Here is a 24,322-nt window from a genome sequence, read left to right on the forward strand (position 1 = left end):
AGGAGGAGGAGTTTGGGGGAGGGGGTGCTCTGGGCAGGACTGCTGCAGAGTGTTCTACAGGCTGTGCACTGCACAAGGAGACCTGAGGAGGCAAAATGAGACTGAACCAACCTGCACTGCACATGCCGAGCTGTGTACTCTGGTGCAGTGCTGGATCCACCTGAGGAAGAGCCCCTTTTCCCAGTTTGCACAAAGGCATCAAGTCTGGCTAGCAGCACGCTTGTTCTGGGGTGGTAGTACATCTGTAAAGTCAGAGGCCCACTTTTTTTTGCATATGCTTAATTCTTGGGTGGGGGAAATTCAGGTGGGTGACCAGGAGAATGGTTATTTCATTCCCAGTTTTGAGTCTTTGGAATCAGAACTGGATTCTCATTCCACATCATTGCTCAGTGACCTTGGGCAAGTCATTTGGCTTCTCTGGGCCTCAGTTTCTTCGTTGATACCATGCCCATAACATCACCTTCCTCCCTGGTTATTAGTTGGGCCCAATGAAATCGTATATTATACTTGCACCATAACTTCTTACTTTTTTATTCAACACTCAAGACATGTTTTAACTCTCCTATTTTGCAGATGAGGAAACTGAGACTCAAGTAAGATGATCAAAATAGCATGGTCCTCGGAGCTGGGAAGACCTGGGTTTGGGTCTTGGTTCTGAAACTGTGAGTCAGGGAGCTTGGGTTGGAGATTTCACATTTCTGACCCTCGGTTTCCTCACCTGTGAAGTGGGGAGAACTCACGTGCTTCCCATAGGGCTGCTATGGGACTTAATTAAGAGATGATACAGAAATCGTCCAGTGCCGTGTCAAACGTGGTGGGAGTTTATAATACTAATAATTGATAAAAATTTTTTCTATTTGCCCCACACTGTTTTACATGCCTTTCACATTTTAGTTCATTTACTCTTCACGTCAGCCTTAAGAAGTGGGAATAATGATTATCCCCATTTTTACAGATGAGGAAAGTGAGGCCCAGAGAAGGAAGGAAGTTGCCTGAAGCCTCACAGTGAGCTGTGAGTGGCAGGGCGGGGATGAGTGCCTCCATCTCCCTCTTCTTGTCCAGTGATTTCCCCCATCTCAGGCTCCCAGTCATCACTGTTTTATTCTACCGACATTTCAATTAATCTCTGAAGCCTAACTTCTAGATTAGGGATGTGGGGAAGCAGAGGTCAAGCTCCCTTATTTCCGTTCAGATTATAGTAAGCCCTCAAGAAGGGATAGGAACAGCTAATATTTATTGATTACTTACTAGAAGCTCAGGCCCCCTCTTTCCCTCTGCACCAGCCACACTGGCCTTCTTGGTGTTCCTTAAATATCCAAGATTGCTCTCACCCCAGGGCCTTTGCACTTACTGTTCCCTCTGTCTGAACTGTTCTTCCCCCCAGGTGTCTGCAAGCCTTTCTCCCTCACTTCATTCATCTTAGTTCAAAGATGAACCTCCACAAAGGCCTTCCCTGGCCACCCTATCTAACATAGAATACAAAAAATCCTTTACACTTTCTTTGCCTTATCTTACTTCATGGTCTTCATCACTATCTGCCAATATATTATGTACTTAAGGAACGGACAAGTCAGAGTAAGCAGACTTAGGACTGGCTAGTTCAAATAATTTCAGTGGGCTTTGGGACATAGAGACTGTCCCTAGTTGTTTGGTCGCTGGCCCTGGATGATTACAGCAGGCGAATTGTGGCCTGGAGTGAGAGAGCCCAATAAAGGAGGTGGTTGGGGGTGTGGGCTCTGGATTGGCTGGTTTACATTTGAAAAACTGATGCACAGGTGAGTTGTTTATTATCTCTAGGAATTAGCTAGCCCTGGGAGAGGCAGACACTCCAGGTATAGCAAGGTCCCAAGATGCCAGAGCATCAAATTCAGAAACTTGCAAACATGGTTGTTACAATCTCCCATACTCCTCTTCTCTCACTATGGTCCAGCCTCATAGGCCTTCTTTTGGTTCTTTAAACCTGCCAAGCTTGTTGCTGCCTCAGGGCCTTTGCACTTGCTGTTCTCTGCCTGGGATGCTCTTGCCCCTGATCTTCCACAGCTGGATCTGTCTGGTCATTTGGGTCTTAGCTCCAAAGGCACCTCCTCCAAGGAGGTGCCTTTTCTCAAGAACACTTACTCTCCTTTTCTCAAGAACACTTACTCTCCTCCCCGTACCTTTTCTCAAGAACACTTACTCTCCTCACCATACAAAGCACTCTCTTAAACAGCTTCCTGTTTTTTTTCTTTCATGGCATTCATCCCAATCTGAAGTGTTCATCATCTGTTCACTGTCTGCCTCCACCACTAGGCTGTGAGTGATGTAAGGGCAAGACCCGTGTCTGTCTTGTTCCCTGCAGCATCCCCAGTGCCTAGGACAGTGTCTCACACATAGTAGGTACTCGGTAAACAAGTGAATGAATGAATTTGCATTTGAACTCAGGTATCTCTGATTTCAGAAGACATGCACTTTCTAAAACCCCAGACTGCTACTCATTTGTGGAAGATTTGAGCTGGAATCGGTGTTTCCAGCCCTTTCGTCTTTCAGTTGGGAAGACTGAGGCCCAGAGGGCACATGGAGGGACTTTCCCAGCCCCTCCCAGCCAGGTGGTCCCAGAACCCTCATCTGTTCCCCATCCGTGCTCTCCTGCCAGGTTTCACCCGTTGCCCACACAGACCCCTTGGCCTCGGAAACGCTCCTCTGAGGTCCAGCCAACTTTCCACTTTCCCGGAGCTCCTGCCAGGTGTGTAAACAGGCCAGTGCGATTCCTGGTGATGCGGCGGGGAGCAAGATTGTGTTTCCTGACCTAACTCGGCAGGACAATGCCCTCTGTACTGATGAGCAGGATTTCAGACACCCTCAGACCTTGAAGACACAAAGTCAGCATCCTAGCTAGGCTGGACCTGGCCAGGGCCTGGAACAAGTGACACAGGTGTGCCCAAACTGCTCTCTCCAGCGGAGATGCACTAGGGACGAGAGAGATACACAAGGCCACGCCATCTCTGGCAAGCCTCCATTTCCTCATCTCAAAAATGGGCATAATGAAACCCACCTGCTTGGAAGACTTGACAGTGCCTGACATAGTAGGTACTTGATAAAGAATTGCAGCTCTTTCTATTATCTGCAAAATAGGGGTACCAGGCTCTCAGCTCTATGTACTTGTCCCTGAAATTCATAGGGGGAGGGGCAGCCAATGGGAAGGAGCCTGTGCTGGGTCGGGGCCGGAGGAAGGCAGGAGGACTGATACACAGGACAGAACAGTGATCCCCAGTCCGATGAAGACATTGGAAAAGGTCTGGTGAGGCCAGCATGCCCCTCCTGGCCAGCCCATGGTCCCCCTGCCCAGTTCCTTTTGCTCTACTGTCCTGTGGGGTCCTCTCTCAGTCTGGGCTGAGAAAGGGATTTGATTTCAGCTGTATTAAGCTCTCTTACAGGAATGTTCTGGTCCCTGGGAGGCTCAGGAAGTGAATTCAAGTTTGTTGATGTCCTGGGCCACATGCCTTATTCATACTCTCTCCTCTGTCCCCCAAGAGGCCTCCTAAGAGCCATAGTCAACACCTCTCTAGCACTTATGAAGTGCCAGGCACGGTTCAAAGCACTCAAGATATGCCTGCTAGCCGTTTATGCTCGCCCTGGCTCTGGCGCAGGTGCTGCTGTTATCCACATTCATAGATGAGGAAACCGGGTCACAGAACGGTTCAGTCACTTGCCCAAGCTCCCACGTTTTGGATGTGGCAGAGCTGGGATTCCGACTCTGGCATTCAAGCCCCAGAGTCTGTGCTTTTAGTTGCTGTGTGACGCAAGGGTGATGGACCCATTTTACAAATGAGAAGGCTGAGGCTCAGAGAGGTGAAGTCACCGGCCACCTCACGGCCATTGAATGAGTAGTGAGGCTGCCAGTCGAGCCTACGCCTGCCTTGTTGAAAGCCCACACTCCTTCATGGTTCAGTGGAGGCAACGGGGAAAGGAGTGATTGTGCTGGGTGCGGTGGGGGACATTAAGAAAGGCTTCCCAGAGGAGAGACCTGTCACTCTGACACTGGGGCGGGAGTTTGGAGGTCTCAGAGGGACCTGAAGATAGGAACTAATGTGGCTGGTCAAACATGATAGGTAGGAGCTTGGATTTGGGTGCTTGGGTTCAAATCCTGGCTTTTTAATATGCTGTGTGACCTTGGGCCAGTTACTTAACTTCTCTGTGCTCAGTTTCCTCATCTGTGAATGGGTATGATAATAATTAATGATGCTTGTAAAGGGCTCAACAGATGTTGCCTGCCTTCATGCATAAACCACTGCCTGTGTCCTAGGCTCTGGGAAATCCTTTAAATCAGGGTTCTTAAGCATTTTGCTCCCCAGGGGACATTTGGCAGTGCCTGGAGACATTTTTGATGGTCTCAGCTGGAAGGAGCTGCTACCGGCATCTAGGGATGCTGCTAAACATCCTACAGTACACAGGATGGTCCCCACAACAAAGAATTCTCGGGCCGCAAATGTTAGTGGTGCTGAGGTTGAGAACCTCTGCCTTCAGTGCATTAGTTCGTTTCATCCCCCAGCAGGCTGTGAGGCAGGCACAGTCAAGTCCAGTTTTCTGTCAGGGACACTGTGTCCCAGAGAGGGGAAGTGCTTGCCTGTGGACACACAGCCTGGCCACAGAAGGCCTCCCAGGGTGGAGGGGATTTGGAAATGGAGGGCGTTCCAGGCAAGACAAAACACCCCCTGGCCCTCCAGCCCCGTTCCGGGCTCTGCTGCATGGAGCTGACCCGTTCCCTCTGCCCTCTGGGCTGTCAGCAGGCGGGAACAGCCTCCTTTCCCTTGGTTGGGAGAAATAACAAGAGAGGCCCTTGTTTGCTGCCACCCACAGCCCGGATTGTCCCCTCGATTTACATGCCGCTTGCACCTTACTCTCATGACAATCCACTTCGCTGGCTGGCTTGGGAGGCCTGGAGAGTGGGAGAAGGAAGGGAAAGTCTTCCTGCTCCTTTTAGCCATTTCCTGCCCCTGTCTGGAGCCCCCTTGGATTTCTCTGGAAAGGGCTGGGACTCAGCAAAACTTCTCCTGGTGCCTGAGCAGGGCATTTTACAGCACAGAGTCCAAAAAACAGAAGTGTAGGCAGTTTCCTGAGACATGAGTCCTGGGAACGTGGTCTGCTGTGCCGACATCTGGGACTAGAATGTGGGGTCTCCAGGCCTGGGGGAGCTGGCAGAGGCCTGATGCAGGGCCATGCCCACGACCCAGCTCCCACCTCTTGTTGGGGAAACTGAGGCTGTCCTGAGAGGCTCTTCCTACCTCCACTAAACTGGCCATCTACCTGGGAGGCCTGGCTTCCTTTCCTGCTCCTGATCTTCTACGGGATCTGGACCTCCTTCAGACCTTGGCTTTCCTCCTCTGGACAAGGGGTCTGCCCAGAATCACTGGGCTGGTTTGTCCCCCAGAATCACTTTCTGAGGGGGAGGGGGCAAGATCATGAGAGTATGAACTCTAGCACCAGATTTCCTGGACTCCAGGACAACCACTGCGCCACCAGGGAAGCCCTCCCTTGCCATTCTTCTTCTTGCCCTGAAGCCCAGAGCCCCAAAGGCCTAAGAAGTGAGGGATTGTGGGCAGTGGAAGGTCATTGTCAAGAACGGCTTGGAAACTCCACAGGTCAGGCCTTAACAGCAGGGGTCAGCTTTCCCATCCCCCATTGCATCAGCTCCCAGGATGTCTGGGGCAGGGCCAGCTGGACCAGAGTGGAGGTGGGATGATGGTAAACGGTAGAGAATTGAAAATGTTGTGGACAGGGAAGACCTCAGGGCCCAGGAGAAGTTAGGCTAAGTGGTGGGCACACAGGATGCAGCCTCAGATGATCCAGGCTGGATCCCTGCCAAGAACTTGCTCTGTGGGGGGAAGCAAGACACTTCCCTTGCCAGCCTCAGTTTCCTCATCTGTCTCATGCACCCGCTTGCCTCATGGGGCTGTGGGGAGGAGCCAGGGAAACCAAGCACTTTGTAAACAGTGAGGTACCCTGCAAATAGTAAAGTACAATTAGGGATCCTGCCCATCTTGTTCACTAATATACCCCTAGCACTAGGCAAACGGGGTGCTTAATAAGTATGTCCAGAATGAATACGGAATCAAAACAATATTTCTTTAGTGTTTCCTGTGTGCCAGACACTGTCCATAAGTGATTATTACATTGAGTTTAAAAGTATTAATTGAGCACCTACTACATGCCAGCTACTATTCTAGAGGAACATGGCAATGAACCAGATAGTCACAAATCCTTATACTTAAGGAGCTGACATTTTAGAGGGGTAAACATTAAAAACAAACAAACAAAAGCAAGCAGATAAGTAAGATCTATAGTATGTCAGATGTTGATAAGTGCTGTGGAGAATAAAATCAGAGAAGGCAGGGAGCCTGGAATGGGGCTAAGTGCAATTTTAGAGTCGGGAAGATTTCGAGAAGGGAACATTTGAACAAATACCTGAGGGAGATGACATTGGAGCAAAGACTTGAAGGAGGTGAAGGAAGGAGCCCTGAGCACATATAGAGGAAGAGCATTCCAGGTGAGGGGACAGCAAGTCAAAGGTCCTGAGGTGGGAGCATGGAGAGTGTTCAAGAAATATCAAATGGTCTTCCTGGGTCCTCGTGACAGCCCTTCCAGGAGACTGACCCCTGAACCCCTGAACATAGGGAAGCTAAGTTGAAGATCTTAGATGGGATTTAAAGGCAGATCCCACCATAATGCCTTCAGGCTGGATTTTACTTCAAGCAGAGAAAGGCTTCCTTCCCACACCAGGCCTCCAAAGGTGTGGGTCAGGAGCGGCGAGAGGTGGAGAAGCCCTGAGCGGGCTTTAAGCACACCCGCCACCCGTGTTGGGAACTGAAGGGCCCTTTGCATGGATGGGGAGACTGAGGCCCACAGAGAAGAAGAAGCTGCCCTCCAAGGTCACACAGTCAGTTGGCCTCTTTTTCAGAAGAACATGTTCTGTCCTCCTCTGGCAGAGCCAGGCCGCTGGGGACTCCAGGGTCCCATGCAGCTGCCACCCTGCCCCCAGCTGCCTGTCTGGCTCATGAATGATTAGCGAGGCCTGGGCAGCAGTGGGGTGTGAGCTGCTCCAGGAACGCTTTTAATGAATGGCTCGAAGAACTTTACCTTGTGACAACACCTGCTAGTAAGTCCAGGGGTCTAACACAGTCCGTTCCAGAGGAAAGGGTAGGAGGATAGAGTGGCTGCCTCAGAGGTCTCCGGGGACAAGTCACCCCCTCCACTTTCTCCTCTTTCCCCCATTGAGTCTTGAGCCCAGATAGACACAGGTGGCTCCTAACTGCTTTCTCAGAAGAGAGGGTAGGAGGGAGCCCTGCCTGGAAATCAGAGACTAGACATCTGTGCTGTCTCAACTATTTCCCTCTGGGTCACCCTGGGCTAGTTTCAGTCTTAACCCTCCATGCCTGTCTCCTCCTCCAGAAGGTGGGCACTAAGATCAGCCGGGCTTATCCTCAAGACTGAACAGATCCAGAGAGGATGGGAAAGGGCCTGTAAAGTGCTTTGCTGTGGAATATCTGTCCTTCCATTTCCAGAAACTACCAGAGTGTGGGAGGAGCAAAAGTCACAATAAGTGTAAAAGGCTTAGCTCAGCACCTGTACCTGGTGAGTCTCAGTAAATGCTGGCTGTTACCATCACTACTGTTACTCTCCTCACTGAGCCCAGGACCAGGGCCCAGGGGATCAGGACCACGGCCCTGAGCTCGGACCACTATGCGGAAATCACGGCTTCATCCTTTGCTAGAGATGCACACATGGATGAAGAATTTGCTGGACCTGTGTGTGCCTCCAGTTTCTCATTTCTAAACAGGGTTGTGAGACGAGCAGGTGAGCTAACGCAGGCAAGGCTTGGCGCCTGGTCATAGTAAGCCCTCAATGAACGGTAGCTTTACTATTCTCACCTGTCATTCACACTGAGGCAGTGTGAACTTGGGCCAGTCACTCAAGCTCTCTGAGCCAAACGGAACAGCGGTCGTGGCTGCCTCGTGGGGCTGTGGGTAGAGTTGAATGAGGGAATCCACGCACCGTGCCTGGCACATAGTAAGTGCTCAGTGTGGGCAGCCGTCCTGAATAACAGTGCTGCTGTTCTGAGCCCATGAGGGACAGCTGCTCGGAAGACCACGGAGAGAGCTGCTGCCAGCGTTGCAGGGCTTCCAAAGAACGGCCACATCCATCCATGCTCTCTTTGATCTCCTTCCCAGCTCTCTCAGGATGGCGTAATAAGCACCCTGATTTACGGATGAGGACGCAGAGGCTCAAAAAGGCCACCGGTCCTTCCAAAGCTTGAAGCTTGTAGGTGGTAGACCAGGATTTGCACCGGCAACTCTGTGACTCCTAGTGGCCGTGCACCCAGAGCCTCAGCTGGCCTTACTTAACTCCCTTTTTGCAAGTGGAGGCTCATGCCTCTTGGCCTCAGCGGAGAGGGTTTCTCCTGGGTTGTCTCGTCTTGCTGGGTCCTTTACCTGGGCCTGCTGTGTGTGCTCCAAACTCCTTTCCTTTTGGGGTCAATATCTACCTAGCATCATTGCCTTCATCCCCACATGGCAGACTGGAAGTGCTTTAGGGATCACTGAGATGAAACTTCTGATATAAAGAGGGCAAGAAATGTGCAAAAGTAACAGATTCCATCAGTAGGAGGTAACATTTTATATATATTCCTTACTCTACCAGCACTCTGCTCGCAGCACTCAACCTACATTCACTTTATTTAATCCCCATAGCAATAACTCTATGAGGTTGAAATTCTTATCATCATTATCATCATCCCCATTTTACAGATGAGAAAACTGAGGCACAGAGTTAAGTCACTTTTCTAGGAAGCGGTAGAGGCAGGATTCAAGCCCAGGCGCCCTGGCACTGAAAGCCAAGCTCGTGACTCAGGCTCCTCTGCTTCTTGGCATCAGGTCCTGATTTCAGCCCCCGTCTCCTAGCTCCCTGTCCACTGCTCTTTCTGCTGATCCCAACAGCTCCAGCTTCTCGGGAACTGGTCATTTTCCAGGTGCTGTACCACTGTGACTCTGAGATGCCGTCGTTCCTGGGTTATCTGTGAGCAAACAGCTCCGAGCCTGCCCAAGGCCACTCACACCAGTCATGGATGCCTGAGCCACCGTGTTTCAAGCCCTGAGTGGCCCCAGGGGTTTTGACCACTGTGTAGGCCCAGCCTTGGGCTGGGGGTGATGAGGGGATACTGAGAGGGTTAAGGCATGGCTTTGGCCTTTCTAGAGTTCAATGTTCAGGGCTTCCCACAGCCCTGGCCCTGGACACTCCTGGGGAATGGGCCTCTAGTGGGCAGCAGGAGGGCACCACTGTGGGCAGCTGGCCCTGCTCCTGCTCCCCGAAGGGCCTGGCATGGAGCCTCCAGTGCCTGCTGAGAGCCTGGTCACAGCCCAGTGCCTTGACAAAACCTCAACCCAGCAGGGAGATGGGGCACAGGAGGGAAGGTGGTGGTGGATGCAGTTTCCGGACAGCTCCTGCCCTGGGCTCAGAGAACACACCATTTCTCTTTCTTTCTTTTCCTGAGTGAGGGGGGCAGACTTAGGGGCAATGGGGGAAGGTTGCCGTGTGTCTGCCTGGAAATCATTCCCCAGCTCAAAAGTTAACCGCCTGACACGGCACTTTCTTCTTTCTCCCCTGCCACCTCTGCGTGTTTTGCCTGCAGACTTTAATCCCCGTGGTTATGGATTGGCTGAGCCTGAGAAGCTGGGATTTCTTTGGTGGGGGGATTATAAAGCTTCCTGTAAGAAATGTCTGGATTGGGTTGGCATGAATCAGGCTGGTCAGGGACTAAGGGGACCCCTGGCCCAATTCTTGCTCCCAACCAGGGTCAGGACTAGGGAGGGCCAGGCGAGGCACCCTGGGAACAAAGTTTAAGGAGGGACTCACTGTCAGGGTCATGCACCTGCCTCACCCTGGTCCCAGCCCAGCTCCCAGCTCCTGCTGTCTGATAAACCTCAGGGCGCAATGGTCTTTCCATGAAACAAGATAAAACAAGTCCTTACTTCCGACTTGCTGTGTGACCTCAGGCAAGCCACTTTCCTTCTCTGGGCAGTCATTGTATTAGGGGTTAAATTAGACCAGGGTTTCTCAGCCTCAGCACTGGTGACATTGATCCTACTGGGAACAAATGATTTTCTGTTGTGGGGCACTGTAGGATGTTTAGTAGCATCCCTTGCCTCTACCCACTAGATGCCACTAGCATCATCCCCTCCAATCACCCAAAAATGTCCCTTTGTCCCCTGGAGGTCAAAATCATCCCTATTGAGAACCACTAGATTAAGTAATCTCAGGTTCATTCTGGCTCTGATATTTTAGGATTTATTTAAAGATTTAAGAACAATGTATTTGAAGCTCAGCATTTAAGGAATTAAACTTGTATTATTAAGAATAAAGTAACATTAATATATGATTTTTAATAATTATTACAACGTAACAATAGGTCATGTTTGTTGAGCATTCCCACGTGTCCATCACTGGGTCAGTGGTTATGTTATATGAAATAAATCACTCTACGAGGTAAGTACTATTACTATGTGCCTACAGCACACAGGGAGACGGAGGGGGAGGGCAGTTAAATAACTAGGCCGCACAGCTAGAGTGCGGAAGGATTGAGTTTACAGCTCGGGATTGTCTGATTCCAAAGCCCATACTGCTTCTACAGTGCATGTTTATTGAAGGAAGATTAGAAAATACAGATAAATAAAAGGAAATATAGTACATTCTGATGACAAAATCATTAGGTGGAAGGCACTTCTGGTTTAAGTTGCTGGAGTCCAGACTTTTCTATTCCATTCACCTTTCTGAAGCAGTCTGAAAACAGCAACAAAAAGCAACAAATGGAGAAGAAAATGCCATCTCTGATGAAAGAAGGGCAGACCACAATCCCACCCTTGGTTTGTGAAGACGAGCTGACAATGGTGGTGGGATTTGGACCAAATTGCAGGAGGGAACCAAGAGCTTCTGCAGCCCCTGGGCAGGAGGCAGAATTCTCCAGAAGTATTTTTCAACTCTATGAGCCCTTCCTAATCCCAGCAAAGCCTGAAGCATGCACACGGGAATGGAGAGTCGCTGAAATGCATGTGACAGTTCAGAGTTCAGATGAACTGGATGAAGAGGCTTGAAGACCATTGGTAAGAAGCAGGATGTTAAAGTGGCAGGTGAGAGAAGGATGGATAACGATCAACCATATGGTTGTGAGGGTTCTAATTTTCTCTCTAAGTAAGTCGAAGAGACTTACTCAAGGAGATACTGAAGAACTGTGACATTCTTGGGTCTTTACACTTAATCTCCACACTAAGTCTATTGCTTAGAGTAGAGATATATTTCAGGGCAGTGGTGGTGAGAAAGGGTTCTGAGATAATCCACAGGGCTACTGCATAGACACCTGCTGCCCCAGCTTCCTCCTAGCCCCTCTCCCCACACTTTCTTTTAACAAAGAACTGTGATAAGTAGCCAGCATGGGACCTACAAAAAGACTGTGTGAGAAATAAGAAGAAAGGGAACATCAAATGAATAGTAGACAAAGAATAAATACTGGAAGAGTTGTGTAATGAAGAGAAACTACTGAACAGACATTTCTCTGTGAAATACACAAAAAATTAAAGAAATGATGGCTTTCCTAAAATAAATCTCAAGACGAGAAATAAAAGGGTCAAAGAAGGGCTTCCCCGGTGGCACAGTGGTTGAGAGTCCGCCTGCCGATGCAGGGGACACGGGTTCGTGCCCCGGTCCAGGAAGATCCCACATGCCGTGGAGCGGCTGGGCCCGTGAGCCATGGCCGCTGAGCCTGAGTGTCCGGAGCCTGTGCTCCACGACGGGAGAGGTCACAACAGTGAGAGGCCCTCATACCACAAAAAAAAAAAAAAAAAGGGTCAAAGAAGACATAATAAAAAGTAGACGGAGATGAAAACAGCAGTCTTCTGGAAGTGGAGGGAGGAGAAAAGTGAAGCCACTCTATTATAAAAGCTCTTTTAGAAACAGCAAAATGGAAAATATTAAAAACATAATCAAGGACATGTTACACAGGCTAAAGAAGATTGAATAAAATGAAGTGGGAAAGAAAGAGTAAGAAAGGATGAAAGAAAAATGATCAATGGGGGGACAAAGGAAATCCAACTTCTGCATAATTGGTATTGCTGAAGAAGAAAGAAAAAGAAATCAAACAAGTAAAACAGAAAACAATATTGGAATCTTTAATAGTAGAAAACGTCTCTGAAACCAAACAAACTTAAAACTTATGCAAATTTTCTGTCTCCTAGAAAAAAACTTATACTCATCGACACTGAGCTATATCATGGTAACATGAATGAACTTGAGGATTCAACCAAAAAATCTTATGGCTATCCAGGCAAAAAATATGATGAGCTGTAAGAGGGAAGAAATCAGGCTGGCCTCAAATTTCTGCACAGTGAAATATCTCCTAATTCTCAGAAAAAGAAAGCAAAACCCCAGAATTTTACAGATATATTAACTGTGTATTCAGGGAACGTCTACTTTAAAAAAATACATATTTATTGTTGAAATTTGGAAAAGCGGAGCATATAATGAACACATTTATTCATAATCTCACTCCTAAAATAGTCTGCCTTTCAAGTACATATTTCAAAATGCTTTCACGTGCATTCATTCTAATGGGATCCTCTGTGACGTAGACATCGCAAAATTATTATTTCCAATTTGCAGATGAATGAACTCAGTGACTTGACACAAGAATTCAGTGGCCAAACCACTACACCCAGACGTCCTGGCCCTCAGTCCCAAATTCTCTAGAGTAACTCTGTCCAACAGAACTTTCTGTGGTGATGGGGATGTTCTAGATCTGCTCCATTGAGAAAGGTAGACACTAGTCTCACATAGCTGTGGGACACTTGAAATGTGACTCGTGTGACCGAGAAACTGGAATTCTAAATATCATTTAACTTGAATTAATTCAAACTTACATAGCCACACGTGGCCCGAAGCTACTATATTTGGACGGCCCAGCTCTAGAGATTTCCTTGGCATTCTTTTCCCTTCTGAAAAAGAAAGCTGACCACTTTCCATTTCAGCCATCTCCCAAGCACATCCACATCAAGTTCTTCCAAATCCTGGCCTCTGGGATCAATCAGCCTTCATAGGGAGGACCAGCCTTCTGGCTTCTGGCCCCTGTCTTCTCGGGCTGCAGTCTCCTTCAGGCTTGTCCACCCCTGGAGGTTTTAGCTGAGTCACTCCAGCTTCTGCCGGCAGAGGGGACAGGCTGGGGATGTGAGAGATATTTCACCTGGAGCCACGACTCCGTCTACCCTGGGCCACCTCAGCAAGATTCCCCTTCCTGAAGCTGAGCCTCTGGACAGAACAAAGTGGCAGACTGCTGACTCTTGAGATGACCCAGAAAGTGAGCCTGCAAGATCAGACACTTTCCCCCACCTCTGGACTCCAGAAGTTAAAATTCAAAGGAACAGGGTCTCGGGATCATGTGACTCTAGCCTTCTACCCTCCTTCTACCCTAATCTGCCCTTGAAGGATCAAAGGAAGATTCCATTCTGCAGACACGCAGACTGACTCTCCCTGTGTCCATGTGGCTGCTCTGAGTTCACCAAACAGGGGGCCCAGAGGTAGAGGTGGGTCAGACGTGCTGTGCACTGGAGTAAAATCATGGATTCACTGGACCCCACTCCCTGATCCACTATTTGGACCGGGAGCCATGAGGTCTTCTCTTGTGCTCTGTGTGGTCCTGAAGAGATCACTCCTCCTGTGACCTCAGTTTCTGTACCTGTAAAATGGGGATTTTAAGACGGAGCAGGGATTTTTCACAGAGCATCCTGATTCCTAGTAATCTGTGAACAACTTGACATTAGATTCTAAGTTGTGTATGTGTGAGCCCTTTTCTGGGATTTTCCACTAATTAAAACCACTTAGACGAGAGGTCATAAAGTGGTGACCATGGGTCTGATGCATTTTGCAGATGTGTTTTTTGGCCCACACTTTCCTTTTAATAGGCAAATCATTTAAAATGGTGAGATTTCACATAAGAGCACAATTTCAAGCTTCTCTTGAAAAAACAGGAGCTCTGGCATCATGGGCCCCACGTTTCCCCATGGCAACAGTCAGGAGCTGAGCAGCAGTTGCTGTTTCCAAGGGGCCTATGTTCCCCACTTCACCACAGTCCCCACTCCTCCCTGTTGCACCCATGACACTAAAGCCCAATGCCAGCTGTAATTTATCATTAAACTTGGGCATTTTTTTCCCTGCTAAAAGGATGGTTTTCTGTACCCACAACACTGTCAGAATTGCAAATCAGACTTGAGAAAACAAGGTGATATTTCTTATGCCAGCCCACTTCGTTCATGAAATTGTCCCTTGCATTTGAGTTTGTGATGCCTGATTTAGAGTACTTAATCATTCATTTAACAAACGTCCATCAAGGCCCTGAAGATAGAGGTGAACAAACACAGACAAGGGCCCTGTTTGTGTGGAGCTTACAGTCTGGTGGGAAGAGAGCCAATGATAAGTGAACAAACAAGAAATACTTCGGCCATTGGTAAGTGCTTGACAAGAAGGCTGGATGGTGGAGATCAGACCACAGACAATAGCGTGGTCTGTGAAGAGGAGACCTTTGAGATGAGGCCAAACAACAAGAAGGAGTGAGCTGGGCAGAGATCAGGGGCCAGAGATCAAGGAGTGAGGGCCAGGCGGGCCAGGCAGAGGAGACAGCAGGTGCAAAGACCTGGAGGTGGGAACGGGCTTGGCCCGCTGGATCTCTGAGAGCCCACCGCTTACTGTCCACAGGCCAGCTCTCTGGTCCCTGCCTCCATGCCTCCCGGGAGACTTTTGCTCTCCGGAAGCCAGTTTTTGTCCTTGAGGCCCGCCGGGGTGGAGGGGTGGGGGTGAGGGGCAGTAGTACTTATTAATTCCTCATCAGATGTCTGGCATCCAGATGGCAGTTCTGAATCCAGTTTACCCACAGGAAGCTCAGCTGGGGCAGGGAAGCTATTTGGGGTCACCTCGGCCCTGCTGCAATCCCTAACCAGCAAGGTAATGAAACACTCTTGACCCACTCACTGCCCAAGCCCCGTGTGGGCCAAGGATCGACTTCCCAACTCTTGCCAATTCCCTCACATCACCTCCCTGGCTGACACATGCTGTATCTGGAATCATTCCTCCACAAAGGATTGATGTTGACATCCCGGCAAGAGCACCCAGAGAGCGAGGAGGGAACAGGAGGGAGCGAGAGAAACAGAGAGAGAGAGAAAAGAGGGGAAAGAGGGAAAGGGAGACTGCATGCCTGGGACTCAAGGCCTTTGAAAGGCAACACTTGCACCCAGAATTTACCAGCACTTCTCCCCCTCCCCCCCATTCTATAATGTGCAGAATTAATACATTGCACTAAAGAACTGGCAGGATGTCACCCCTGAAGCAGAAGTCCTTGAATATTTACAACAGCTTTATTCATAATAATGCCAAAATGGAAACACTCCACTTTCCACCAGCAAGAAGATGTACAAAGAAAGAGTGGTATATTTACAGGATGAAATACTATGCAGTAGTAAAAAAGAATTAACTGCTGATACATGCAACTTCATGGATGAATCCACAGGCATTATACTGAGCAGAAAATACAAAAGTACATCATTTCATTTAAGTAAAGTCCAAGAACAGGAGAAACCAATCTCTAGCAATGGAAAGCACAGCAGTGTTTTGGAGGAGGTGTGAGGATTGACCTGAAAGGGGCTAAGGGGAACTTTCTGGGGGATGGAAATATTCTATACCTTTTTTTTAAACTATAGTTGATTTACAATGTTCTGTTAGTTTCTGGTGTACAGCAAAGTGATTCAGTTATACGTATATACATATAAATATTCTTTCTCAGGTTCTTTTCCATTATAGTTTATTATAAGATATTGAATATAGTTCCCTGGGCTATGCAGTAGGTCCTCTATTTTATATATGGTAGTTTGTATCTGCTAATCCCAAACTGCTAATTTATCCCCCCAACCTTTCCCCTTTGATAAGTTTGTTTTCTATGTCTGTGAGTCTGTTTCTGTTTTGTAACTAAGTTCATTTGTATCATTTTTTTAGATTCCACATACAAGTGATATCATATATTTGTCTTTCTCTGACTTACTTCATATAGTATAATAATCTGTACATCCATTCATGTTGCTGCATATGGCATTATTTCATTCTTTTTTTGTGGCTGAGTAATGTTCCTTTGCATGTATATTTCTTTATTGGAAATGTTCTATGTCTTGATTGGGATGGTGGTTGTGTGGGTACATACATTTGTTGAAATGCAAACTGTACACTTACAATGGACACAGTTTATTGTACGTAAACTATAGCTCATAAAGCTAATTTTTTTTTAGGTCACGTTTATTTTTCTCTCCAGCTATTGCTCTAAAATGTATTCAGTAGGGGACGTTCTTCCCCTATAACCTGGACTAAAACTCCTGCAGACCATGACTTTCCCCATCACTCTTGAGAAGTAATTAAAATCCTCCAGTTACTTGAATATACAAACATGATCTCTATTCAGAAAGTCAATGTTCAGTTCCAGGCAAGGATCGAAATGTGGAACTTGGTTCGAAGAAGTCTTTTTCCCTCCCCTACCTGGGTGCTCCACGGGCTGGGAGCCACTGAGAGAGAGATCCTTCTCTCCCGGACTCCCCCTTAAGTTTTTCCTCTTCCTCGTGTTCTAGAGAGAGGTCTCTGACACCCAGTGTGAGAGAAGCCAGAAGGGCAGGAGGCGCCTGGGGAGCAAGTGAGTGCTTGCTGGCTCCTCTGTTCAGCTGGCTTCCCCCACTGGGGGCCTGGTACGTCCGTCCTCTGACACATTGTCTTGCGAGCATCGCAGGAGGTGGGGGAGTAGAGCGTCCCCACTCCAGGAACACTTTCCTTGTGGGATACATTTTATCTGATAGGCTGCGCCCTTCCAGTGCCTGGTTTTCCATTGGTTTGCTGTGTATGAACTTTTGGGGGGGTCCTAGATAGAAGCAGACTTCTTAGGATTTAAAGTGGCCCTGGTGACCCACCTCTGGTCCTCAAGGAACACTCGGGATTTTCCTCCTCACATCTTTGGAGTATTTGTCCAGCCAGATAAAATACAGGGTGCCCAGTTCACTTTCAGTTTCAGATGAACAGTGAATAATTTTTTTAGTATAAGTATGTCCCAAATGTTACATGGGTTATATTTATGCTAAAAAATTCATTCATTGCTATTCATCCAGATGCTGATTGGACATTTGGAAGTAACCTGCTTAGCTTCTCCCCACCTCCTACTTCTGTACTGACGTAATGCTAAGTGGAGGCCCGGGAACCTGCCTGTTTTATCCAGTAGGCTGCCCTTGTGACCTTGGCCAGGTTACTTAATCACTCTGTGTATTAGTTTCCTTATCTGTTAAATGGAGATAATCACGGGACCTACTTCATAAGGCTGTTGTGACAATCACAACTAAACTGAGATAACGCAGGGACAGTAGTTGGAATGGTGTCCGGCACATAGTACATTCTCAGTAAATGTTGGGTCTTAGTAGTCTTATTGTGGTTGTGGTTGCTATCCTATGAAGAGAGCGAGGACTATAGCTTCCAGTTAGATTATTTTCTAGAGAAAAGGAGCCAAAATGGAAAGAAGGATGAGGCTCCTGGATGGGAGAATTGGGAGGGGACATGGTGATTATTAAAAGCATGCCCTTTGGAGGCAGTGGGGGCCCAGACGAGAGGTGATGGAGGGACGTAGATGGCAAGGCCAGGCTTGAGAGGGTTTCTTTTGGTCTAGGAATGCGAGAGGTTCCAGGGATGCTAGAGAGTTAGAGGCTGCAGGAATGTGGCAAGGGCACCCATGGATCATGCAGAGATGCAGAGTGGTACGGAGTGCAAACTCTGTAGTCAGATCGCCTTGGGTTCAAATCCTGGCTCTGCCTCCGCATCCTCGGGCAGGTTACCTGACTTACCCTCTTTGCCTCAGTTGTCCCCTCGCTAAAATGGAGACAATAATATCTGCCTCCAAGCGTGGCTGTGGAACGGAATGAGTTAATGCATGTAAATTACTAGGAAAAGAACCTGGCCGGTTGTAAGCACTTGTTCATTAACTCTCATTATACTCGGAGCCCTTTAAATGTTTAGGGGAAGAGAGTTTAAAGATTAGAATTTCTGTTTAGATATGCAGTTCATGAGCAGCAACACTACCCTGGGACCGAATTACCTGGGTCATAGCTTTACATGCATGACTAAATCGATGTCATTTATAATCTCCTCTGAAAAATAATAGGACCTCTCATTAAATGAATTAATACATGTAAAATACCTGGAACTTAATAAGTACTCAAAACATGTTGGTGGTTTTGGTTGTCATTATTATCATAATTATTCTCCTACATGGTGATGTGAGGCAGGATAGAAAAGGCAGCTCTGAACAGAGCTTCTTAGGGTTCAGATTTACCAGGTGGCTTTTCATGCCACTGACCTCGACCATTATAATATTCTCTTTTCTTTTCTTTTCTTTTCTTTTCATGCCCTTGTAAGGATAACTCAGGTAGCAGGGTTACCGTGGCCTCACAAAATGAATTGGGAAATGCTCCTCTTTTCTCTGTTCTCTGGAAGGGTTTGTGTAAGATGGGTATTACTTAGTCCTTAAATGTTTAGTAGAATTACCATGGAGGTCAGCAGGGCTTAGAGGGGTTTTTTTGTTGTTGTTTTTTTGAGGGGAGTTTTTAAATGATTGATTCTCTTTAATAGACAATGAAATATTCAGTTTTTCTTTTTCTGATAGTTGAATAAGTTATGTTTTTCAAGAAGTTTTTCTGTTTCCTTGAGTTATCAAATTTATTGGTATAAAGTAGTTCATACTACCCATTTAGTATCCTTTCAAAGCTGTAAGATTAGATTGGTTCATGAGGGCGGGGTGGGGGGGCCCATGATGGAATTATAGCCCTTATAAGAAGAGAGCTTGTCTCTGCATGCCTGGCACCAAGGAAGGACCACGTGGGGACATAAGGAAAAGACAGCCGTCTGTAAGCCAGGAAGAGAGCTCTCTGCACAACCCAAATCTGCTGACACCTGGATCTTAGATCCTCCAGTCTCCAGAACTGTGAGAAATAAATGTCTGCTGTTTAAGCCACCCAGTCTCTGGTATTTGCTTGTAGCCCATGTACTGGCTCACGAGACCTAATGGTTACATTTTCATGAATTTTGCTAGCTAGTTGTTAAACATAGATACTATTTAAAATGAAATTTTATTAATTGGGGTTTAAAAATTATATCAAAACAAAGGTAATAGATAGTCAAAACTCATCACTTCCTAATTGTTTTACTATTATCTATGGTCTTGAGGTTATTTACATCTACTGTTATTTACATCTATATGTGCGGAGGAAGTACTGTGGAGTGTTGTGATACAGTCCATCTCTTTCCAACACTGTGCTCAGTGATGTAACTTGGTGGCTTGAAATCAGCCATGTGGGCATATTTACACCATAGAAATCAGTAAACACTACAAATCAGGGCTTAGCTCATTGTTTGGTTGCTTGTCTAGACTTAAGAAGGTAATGGGAAAAGTTAGTAATACAGATCACACTTAAAATGTGTTGTCTATAGCTGTAATATTGTGACTAGCACAAAAAATGGGGAACTATTCTTCTGGTATTTGAAAACCATTATTTGATTCAGTAAAGAAGACACACCATTGGTAAGCAAGTGGCGTCCTGACATGTTCCTTCATTGTGTCTGTTTTGTCTTAATTAATGTAAATTAAAACATAACCGACATTCATAGTGGAACTAAACTCAGTGGTCAATGACATGAGTGGCTTCTTAGCTGAACTGAATAATAATCAAGAACTTTTACACACACACACAAACATATACACCCACAGTTTTTTCAGAGAGCCAGTTGTTAAACATTTACCAGCACACCACTTGAGGGATATTTGGTGGGTAGAGTCTGATAAGGTCATTTGAGTTTGAGGAGAACTAGCCATGGAGAATGGTCCTATGATTGGCACTGTCAGATCTCCTGGTAAAAGTGCCATGACTATGTCTCAGTCATTTTCGTAGTCTCAACTCCCAGTCTGGTGCTCAGCACGTGGTCAGGAATAATGTTTGCTGAATGGATGATAGTGAACATGTTGTGAGCACTGTCTGAGTTGCAGAAGCACGTATTAGTTATTCAATAAATATTTTGGGTTCCTACTATGTGCCAGGCACTGTTCTTGGCTTCAGGGACACAATCCCTGCCCTCCTAGAGCTTACATTCTAGTGGAAGAGAAAACCAGTAAAGTACAAACTCTGCTTTCAGGTTAATTTTATGTCACCTTGACTAGGCTAAGAGATGCCTAGTTAGTTGGTGAAACATTATTTCTTAGTGTATCTGTGAGGATGTCTCTGGAAGAGATTGAATTTAAATCAGTAGACTGAGACCTGCCCTCACCAATGTGTTGGGCATCATCCAATCAGCTGAGGACTTGAATAGAACAGAAGGGTGGAGGGAGGGCAAATTCCCTTCTGGTCTATCTGAGCCATCCATCTTCTCCTGCCCTCGGACATCGGTGCTTCCGGTTCTTGGGCTTTTGGACTCAGATTGGAACCTACACCAGCAGTCCCCTGCTTCTCAGGGCTTTGACCCTGGACTGAATTACACCACCAGCTCTCCTGGTTCTCCTGCTCGCAGATGGAAAATCATGAGACTTCCTGGCCTCCATAACTGTGGGAGCCAAATCCTATCACAAATCTCCTCTTACATGTATCTAGATATGTCCTATCCATTCTCTTTCTCTGGGGGACACTGACTAATACAGGTGGCAGCAATTGGTTATATGAAGAGAAATGAAGCAGGATAAGGGGATGGAGACAAGTGGTATCACGCTTCTGCCACACAAGGAGCCAGGACATGGCCTTCTACTTAAAACCTGGCTCCATCTCTAGGAAGCTGTGTGTCTTCAGAGTAGTCACTTGACCTCTCTGAGCTATGAAAACTGTCTCTAGCTGATATTCGGGTCCATTTGTGGACTCACAGGTTCCAAGACCTAAGAAGACCTTGTTGGCCACATTTGCTTTTTTGTGGCCTGAACCTTTGGATCCATTGGCTTCCAGGGTGGTCCCTGAAACTCCCCTGGCAGAATGTGGGCATTCCAGAAGCTTCTGTAAATGGGGTGCTGTTTATTGTGCTGCCACTTTCCTGCATCTTTGTTTGCTGTACTAGGAGTACCTGGGTTGGGTCTGCCCCTTTGTTTGCCTCTGTGGAACCCTGGAACGATGCCTTTTGGCTCCAAGCACCCATTGAGACAAAGAGGTCCTTTTCTATAACAGATGCAGCGCAGGATCTCAGCTGCCTGGGAAACCCCAGTTTGAGGTTCTAGAAACATGCCTGACACCTATCTGTTGCCTCTCTGGTCTCAGTGTTCATATCCATAAAGCAGGGGGCTTGGCGATGGTCTGACTGTCCTCCATTGAATTCCTGGATCAGGGAGGTATTAGGTTTGCCAGGGTAGGTGGGAGGGAGGGAGTGAACAGGGGGCCCAGTAGGGAGCTCCTCATCCCACTTCTCCCAGAAAAACTCCTTTTAACTAAATTTTACTCTCAAGGTTTGTCTGTTTCATATTGTGATTCAATATACAATTTTGCTTGGACAAAGGGCTGGAAGTTATAAATACTTATAAATCTGTGATTATCTAAGATCTCTCATCCCTGATATGTAGGAATCTGCCTGGTATAGGAACCAAAAAGATGTTAGGAAATCAAAACTTAGGCAATTTTTAGTCGTGGTATTTGATTCCATATTATTGCTTTTGCTTTTGATCTTTAAAATGTGTGTCCAATAGTCTGACCTCTTAAAATATTCGTTTCAAGCGGTTTTGATTTGTTTTACAATTATTCTTCCCTGACCCCAACAACTCAAAACTGTGAGAACTAATAAATGAAGTCAGCAAAGTAGCAGGCTACAAAGTCAACACACAAAAATCAGTTGCATTTCTATACAATCTAAAAAGGAAATTAAGAAAATAATTCATTTACAATAGCATCAAAAAGGATAAGATACTTAGGAATTAACCAAGGAGGTGAAAGACATGTACAATGAAAACTACAAAACATGGCTGAAAGAAATGAAAGACATAAATACAGATCTTCCTCAACTTGCAATGGGGTTACATCCCAATAAACACATTGTAAATTAAAAATATCATAAGTCAAAAATGCATTTGATACACCTAACCTACTCAACATCATAGTTTAGCCTAGCCTACCTTAAATGTGCTCACTTACATTAGCCTACAGTTGGGCAAAAATCATCTAACACAAAGCCTATTTTATAATAAAGTGTTGAATATCTCATGTAATTTATTGAATGCTGTACTGAAAGTGAAGAGCGGAATGGTTGCCTGGGTGCAGAATGCTTATAAGTATATCGGTTGTTTACCCTCACGATGGTGTGGTTGGCTGGGAGCTGGGGCTCGCTGCCACTGCCCAGCATCAGGAGAGAGGATCAGACTGCATATTGCTAGCCTGGAAAAAGATCAAACTTCAAAATTCTACTGAATGCATATCACTTTTGCACCATCATAAAGTTTAAAAAATTGTTAAGTTGAACCATCAGAAATAGGGGACTGACTGTAAGTGGAAACATATCTTGTGTTCATGGGTTGGACAACTTAATATTGTTAAGATATCAATACTACCCAAAGTGATCTAAAGAGTCAGTGCAATCCCTATCAAAACCCCAGTGGTTTTTTGTGTGGAAATAGAAAACCCATCCTACAATTCATGTGGAATCTCAAGGGACCCCAAATAGCCAAAACAATCTTGAAAAAGAACAAAGCTGGAAGACTCAGAAGTTTTCCTGATTTCAAAACTTACTACAAAGCTGCAGTAACCAGAACAGTGTGGTACTGGCAAAAAGACAGATATAAACCAATGGAACAGAATAGAAAGCCCAGAAATAAACCCTCACGTGTATGGTCAAATGATTTTTGGAGAGGGTCCCAAGACCATTCAATGGGGAAAGGACAATCTTTTCACCAAATTGTGCTGGGAAAACTGGATATTCATACGCAAAAGAATGAAGTTAGACCTTTATCTAACATCGCATACAAAAATGAACTCAAAATGTGCTCATGATCCAAACATAAGACCTAAAACTATAAAAATCTAAGAAGAAAACATAAGACAAAAACTTCAGGACATTGGATTTGGCAATGATTTCTTGGATATGACACCAAAGGCACAGGCAACAAAAGAAAAAATAGACAAATGGGAAAAGAGGATTTGTTTTACAAAAATTCCCTCTGCAAGAGACTTTTTGTAGGTCTGTAAATTGCATGAGAGAATGTAAACACTGGTACAAAAGCTAAGGCACTTGGGAAATGGAAATTCTCCTATGTTGGTCGTGTTAAGCAGAGTCTCAGGATGTGTTTTCAAGGTTTGGAAATGGATGTAGGTGTGTCTTACAGTCTTCCCTCTCTCAGTAAGGGACAACCTCATTCTTCCATTGAGGCCAACAACTAGAATTACCCTGGGCTTCTCTCTTTGCCTTACACATCATAGCAGATCCTTGGCAAAGCTATCTTAGAAATAGATCCAGAATTTGACGACTTCTCATTACCTCCACTGCTCCCATCAGACCCTAGCTGCCAGTATCTGTTGCTTGGATTATTGCCAAAGCCATCTCATTGGTCTCCCTGGACCATTGGACCTTGCCCCTTTAGATGGATTAACTAATTGTAGTGTCTGCACATAGTTTGATGCCTGTCCTGTGTAGCTGAGGATATGTTCTATTAGGATGGTGCTTGTTAGGATGGAATTCAGTTCAGTGTGCTGTGGACACTGAATAAAGTCAACAAAACCTACTATGAGTAAGAAGTAAGAAGAATAAATGGCACCAGACAGCACCAAATCCAAGAAATAGTCTGTCCATGCAAGATCATTGCCTTGAGAGAATATAAGAAAGCAAGGTCAGGGCAGTAGGCAGTTTTATTTAAATAGTGACTATGGGAATAATAAGACACTTTGTTATGGATCCTGTGGGACACTGATGTATCAGAAGATGTTACCATTACTGCGCTCTTGTTTCATCAGCAGGTGAATAGTTTCACAAGTTTTGACAATTGTACAAACCCATGCAACCACCACCCCAATCGAGGTCTAGAACATTTCTGTCACCTCAGTAGTTTCCTTTGTGCTTCTTTGCAGCTCCCCCCGCCCCCGCAAAACACAAACATCCTAACCCCAGCCTTGGCAACCACAGATCCGTTTTGTTTTGAATCTTTGGAATTGCATTGTCAACCTGAATGCATAGATTCTAGCATTCAGCTGATAGCAGCTGTGGGGTACTTGGTTAAGAGAGCTGGCTCTGGAGG

The 24,322-nt window shown here is 46.3% G+C and overlaps 1 protein-coding gene across 1 annotated transcript in view; it reads left to right on the forward strand.

The window, feature by feature from the left end:
* The window catches only part of SLC13A3 (solute carrier family 13 member 3), a 94,704-nt gene that overhangs the window by 21,652 nt on the left and 48,730 nt on the right, over positions 1–24,322 (forward strand). The gene's annotated exons all lie outside the window — the stretch shown is intronic.

This window comes from Aethalodelphis obliquidens, unplaced genomic scaffold (genome assembly GCF_003676395.1).
Source record: "Aethalodelphis obliquidens isolate GAN/ISIS:26980383/991018 unplaced genomic scaffold, ASM367639v1 scaffold42, whole genome shotgun sequence".
In the NCBI taxonomy this organism is placed as follows: Eukaryota; Metazoa; Chordata; class Mammalia; order Artiodactyla; family Delphinidae; genus Aethalodelphis; species Aethalodelphis obliquidens.